Below are 6,044 nucleotides of genomic sequence, written 5' to 3' on the forward strand. Positions count from 1 at the left end.
CATTATAATTGTATATTATAATTATATGTAATATATAATAATTTTATATTATATATATAATTTTATTTTACAGATGTGTTGGTTTAAAGATTAATATATTAATATATTAATGCTGTACATTAAAACATTTCCCTTGGCCTAAGAGTTCTTTTTTCTTCCCCCCTTCTGATTTTAAAAGAAATGAACCCATATTTGAGGATCCCTAAAAGCACTGTGTGCTCTGGACACTGCCCACTGTACAGAATAAGTTGATCTTGCCTAGAAATATTATACTGCATTCACTTATTCCCTTAACCGATGTATCAGGTGCTACTCTGTCCCAGCTCTACCCTAGGGACTGGGGATACAACAGTGAACAAACAGGCAAAAGTTCCTGGCCCTGTGGCATGACATTGTAGAGAGGGAGAGACACATTGAACAAGACAAATAACATAAATAAATGGTAAGTCAGAAGACAGTCATCCCCAGAGAAGGGGCTTAGGGAGTGTGGGGCTGGGGGTTGGGGGGGACACTGCAGTTTAAATAGGGTTGTTGATGAGTCCCCACCCAGAAGGTGACATTTGAAGAAAGACTTGGATGAGGTGAGGGCGTTAGCTGTGCTGATGTCTGGGGGAAGGTCATGCCAGGCGGAGGGACGAGCAAGTGCAAAGGTCCTGGGGTAGGAACTGGATTGAATCAATGACAGAGCAAGTAAGCACACTGTACAGTCTGTAGTGAAATTACAAAGCACAAAGTGCTACTGGGGGAAGACGTGTGGCTCTAGGGAAGTTTATAATAAGGGGATGTGACTTTGATGGGAGGGCCGGGGGTCCTTGAGGAAATGACCCTGGACAGGTGTGCTAATCCTCAGTAGAGGGGGCAGCATGTGCAGAGCTCCTGTGACAGGAGGGGGCAGGGTGAGCACAGAGCCAGTGGGGCTGAGATGCCTAGGTGAGCTGGGGGTGGGCTGGAGGGGCAGCTTGGGCTCAGGCTGTGGGCCTCGTGGACTGTGTCATTTTCTAAGAATAAGGAGAAGCTTAGATGGGTCCAGTGCAGTGGAGTGGGTGACATAAGTCATATTCATATTTTGCAAAGATCATGTAGCTCAGAGTGGAAAAGTGGATTGGAATGGATCGGGGGACCCAGGTGGGCACACCAGGGAGGATCTTAGAGAACTGCCCAGGCAGGAGAGGCTGTGAGTGATGGTGGAGAGACAGAGGTGGTGGGTTGCCTAGGCATTTGCGGGTGAAACCAACAGGGCTTGGTGACAGGTTGAAGGTGGGGGGCATGGGGAGGAGGGAGGGAGGTGTCCAGCCTGAGCACCCAGGCAAAGGAGAGGAGAGCATTTGGGCTGGTGGGGCGAGTCACAGGGTAGCTTTGATACAGAATGAGTTCGAGGGACCTTTGAGGCACGGAGGCCCCTAGAGACGGGTCTGGAGATCAGAGACGGTCTTTCGAGAATCACTTGCACGCAGGAAGCCAAACGGTGAGAGATGTAGGGAGGGAAAGACGTAGCACGAAGGAATGACGCCCCATCGGTCACTGGTCAGGTGGGGGAGGATGAGCCATCAGGGGACTGGTTCCATCTCATCATATCTCTAAACAGGAGTAACAGTTTGGAAAAAATACCAATGTGTTTTTCTATTTTGTCTTTACGCACAATGACCTGCTATTTTGTTAGCGCAGAGCTCACAGCTGTAACTTATAAACCTCAACATCCCCAGAGCTTAACACAATGGACGCTTATTTTTGGCTCGTGTGAAGTCCAAAGGGGTGTTTCTGATGCACAGGGACCTCCAAAGCGTCATTCAGGGACCCAGGCTCCTTCCGTCTGGGCTCTGCCTGAACCAGGCTAGCAAGAGGCCCACATCCCACTCATTCCATTGGCCGGGACTCAGTGACACAGTCACACCCAGCCGCAAGGGAGGCTGAAGGGCCTGGAGGAAGTGCGTGTGAGGGGTACTGTGCTGGCTGCTTGGTTAGCTTTTATCAGCTTGGAGGAGGGGAGGGAGGGGAGGGAGGGGACCGCTGGGGATGCTAAGAAAACAAAAGTTAATACCTCCTTTCTGATATTCAAAATAGGATTCCGCAGCCCGAGAAAAGGCTTGAAATCTAGGTGTTGTTAAGAAAGAACTTAAAAAATTCCTTTGACCTCCTTTAACCTTACAAGGTCAGAAGCTTCCTTTCTTAACCCTCCAACGTCAGACTGGACCTCGGTGTTTCTCCCCCTCTGTGGACGAGATTCCCTGTCTTATCCGTCGGTCTAGACAGGAGTCCAGAGTGGAAAGAGGGCGACAGGGCATGCAGGGAACAAGCGAAGCCCACCCGCCATCCCTGGGCACCGTGGAAGGAAGGCAGAGGCAGCAGGCTGGGAGGGGGCTGCGTGGAGAGGACCCCTGGGGGTAAAGGCTCAGCCCTCCGCTAACCCTGGCAGGAGTCTGTTGGGGGAGGGCAGGAGTGGGTCCTGCTCAGGACTGAAAGCTGCGATGGCCCCTTGTGGGGGGATGACCTGAAGGGGGGGCTACTCCGCCTCAGTGGGGGAGGGCAGTGAGAACACGGGGCGGCTGAGGGCATGCCCTCCACGCCTGCAGTTGGTGATGGTCCATGACAAAGCCCAGATCAGCCCCCGATAAATAACTGGACGCCGGTTCCTTTGCACCCCTGAGTGTGGTGGGAACAGCTCAGCCAATGGCTGGGACTCCAGTGCTAGAGAGGGAAGGGGAGGGGGAGGGTGGGAGGCGACCCCAGGTGGGCCCCCGCAGCAGCGGCGGTCACCTGCCGTTCCGGGGCGTCCACAAGGTGGTGGGAGGGCCCCGCCTTCTCCGCCCGCGCCTGGGAGGGCCGGCGGGGAGCCAGAGGCATGCCTAGTATTTCTCTGGCACAAAGGGAAGGAGAGATTGTGCTTTTAAAGCATTTTCCACCCTTGCAAGGATTCATGGTTCTACGGCTGAATTCTTTTTTTTTTTTAACTTTGTAAACACACTTTTTCTGCAAAGCACACAGCTACATTTTTTTTTATGAATTACATTTTTAACAACAGATCTTGTGCCAGGCCTTGTGTTAAGGCTTTTATGTACCTTAAACCTCATTTAATCATCCTACCTTTAGGAAGCGGGCAAAACCCCTACCATGTTTTTTGGATCCGGAAGCCTGAAGCTTGATGAGCGTCACTTGGCACTCACGGTTGGAGCTGGACTTGAACCAGGACTCGAACCCAGGACTGAGTGACCCTGGGGCCCAAGCCTCCGGCAGGACCTGAGGACTGCAGTGTTCGCAGTTAGGCTTGGGGTCACTCCTAGGTTCACCCAGAGAGTGTTTGTGGAGCGCCTGCTTTCCACAGGTCAGGCTGGGAGAGAGAGGGGGGCGGCGTCATCAGACCAGCACAGACCTCCCAGCCTGGGCTCCACCCTCCTTTCTCAGCCTCTCTGTCTCCTCCAGCCGCCCCTGCCCATCCATGGACCGTTTGTCCGTAAGGCTGCCTTTTGGCTCCCAGTTCAGGAGGACTGGGCAGTACCAGAGCTGCAGGAGTGTGTGCGTGTGCGTGTGTGTGTGCGCTCGTGCGCACGTGCGTGCTGGTGAAAGCGCGTGCTTCCACAAGTGTTGTAGAGAAAGGTGCCTTCCCTTCATTTATGCAGAGTTAACAGATTCCTGGTGTCCTTCAGTCAGCACTGCCTTTCACTCTTCAGGGAAGCTTCCGTGCCCTACACACACTCACACACACACACTCATGCCCAGAGTCTGCATTGCAAATTCCAGGAGGGCAGGATAATCCAACTCCTTTTGCACCCTCCTGCAGAACCTGGCGCACAGAGGGCCAAACACATGGTAGACGCTCAAACACGTTTATTTGATCTACACAGGATGGCATCAGTAGAAGTTGTGTGGTTACTCTTGTGTCTGCACAGGTATGTTATGGGTTAAAACGAAATGTTATGGACGGGTCTGGGAACTCTGTCAGACTATTTCCGAACATATGTCCTCCTTGTAGGGAGCCTATGGCACCGAACCCTGGACTCTGGGCCATCCAAAGGCTGGGACAAAAGGGCTGTGGCTAGAATCTGAGCTGAGCCAGGGCAGGAACCCAGTGTCTGGATGTCAGGCTGCGCTAGAGCTGAAGGATGTTGGACTCAGGTTCTAGAATCAAGGCGGTGGCACCAGGATGGCTGTGGACTCCTCGTCCATGGGCTGGGATACAGCCTCACGGGGACACAGGGTCACCTGAGAAAACGCAGGACGCCCAATTAAATTCAAATTTCAGTTAAACATCAAATAATTCTTACGTCTCAGCACGTTCCAGGCCATATTTGGCATCCTGTATTTTTGTTTTTGTTTTTGTGTTTTTTTTGCGGTACGCGGGCCTCTCACTGCTGTGGTCTCTCCCGTTGCGGAGCACAGGCTCCGGACGCGCAGGCTCAGCGGCCATGGTTCACGGGCCCAGCCGCTCCGCGGCATGTGGGATCCTCCCGGACCGGGGCACGAACCCATGTCCCCTGCATCGGCAGGCGGACTCTCAACCACTGTGCCACCAGGGAAGCCCTGGCATCCTGTATTTTGATGTGCTCCATCTGGCAGCCCTGTTGAGACAGCTCCCGGACCCTGGCAAAAGAAGCCTCCCCGGGGGCACCTGAGAACCTCTTTCTCGAAGCGGCCAGGTGATCAGGAACCCCAGGCTTGGGCTGCTGGCCAGTGCCTGCCGAGCTCAACTTTGATTTGCTGTCCCCCTGAGAGAGCAGTGAACACCCAACATTCATGAGAAGTGCAAGCCAACCTTTGGGCAGGTCTTGAGAGCGGAAGCTCCTGGGTTATGCTCACTGGGATCTTGAAAGTTTCCGGTGGCTTTTGTGCTTTACCTATGTGTTCAATATGTCAAAATTCTGAATCTACTAAACGGGACTTTCTAACACTTAAGCATTATTTATACAACTAATACATTTAAGACCTATTAAGTTTTCAAATGATTTTAATCTTTTATCTTCATGCCCATGAATTATTAAACTTTTGGATTACGAAATATAACCGAAAAGTGCAAAAAACAAAACGAACAGCTCCACGATTTATCACACACGTGGAACCACAGTCAGGTCTAGACAGAATATTTGCCAACTCCCTAGAAATCCATCTCGTGCTGTCTCTATCACCCAGCTCTTCTGCTCTCAGTCTCTGCCAAAAGGTAATCACTTTTCTGACTTTTATGTTCATTGCCTTCAGGCTTTTTAAAAAATAGGTGTAACAGACATGCCCATGTCTTAGTTTGCTCCCCGCTCTCCTGTCCAAGCTGGTAGGAGGTGATTCCAGGAAGCAGGAGTAAGGAGAATAAGATGGGGAAGGGAGAAAACCTAATAACAAACACATGAATGACCAGGTCACCAGTGTGGGCAACTGGGGCTCAGTCGTATTGGGGCGCCCTGAGAAGTCAAATGGAGCAAGCTTTATCATTGTCCTGCTGTAGGATGGATCGCTGAGGCAGTTATTTACCATCTTCCAGTCCCTTCTGGTGGAGGGGTGCCACTGAGGGCCTTAGCTACCCTGCACTGTAGGTGCACCTTTTGGAGGAGGTGCAGACTCTCAAGGTGCTGGAGAAATCTCAGCAGCTTGAGGTGGGAAACTGTCAGCATGGTGGGAACCGTCTACTGCAGCTACAAGCGAACCCAGGTGAACCTAGGACATACACAGCTGTGCTACTCAGAGTGACGTATGCAGCAAGATGCAGGGCTTGTACCAGGATTTAAATCAATGCACTGTTTCCTTCACCTGGAAAGTCTTACTACAAAAGAAAGGAAAAAGGCAGCTGAACTAAGTAGTGGGTTTAGTGACACTCTGGTGCAAAGCCCTTCTTTCCTGCTGGGCAGGACACTGTTTACAGACTGGCAAGCCCGAGTCTTTCTGTACAGCCGCATGCATCCTGAAATTCTAGGGTTTAGTCCAGCCTTTTCTTCTTTCTTTTCTTCAGTTTTTGACTGAGATGCTCGGCTTGCGGGATCTTAGTTCTCAGAAACGAGATCGAACCTGGGGCTCCAGCAATGAGAGCACCGAGTCCTAACCACTAGACCGCCAGGGAATTCCCT

The sequence above is a fragment of the Lagenorhynchus albirostris genome, chromosome 2 (assembly GCF_949774975.1).
Source record: "Lagenorhynchus albirostris chromosome 2, mLagAlb1.1, whole genome shotgun sequence".
Taxonomy (NCBI): domain Eukaryota; kingdom Metazoa; phylum Chordata; class Mammalia; order Artiodactyla; family Delphinidae; genus Lagenorhynchus; species Lagenorhynchus albirostris.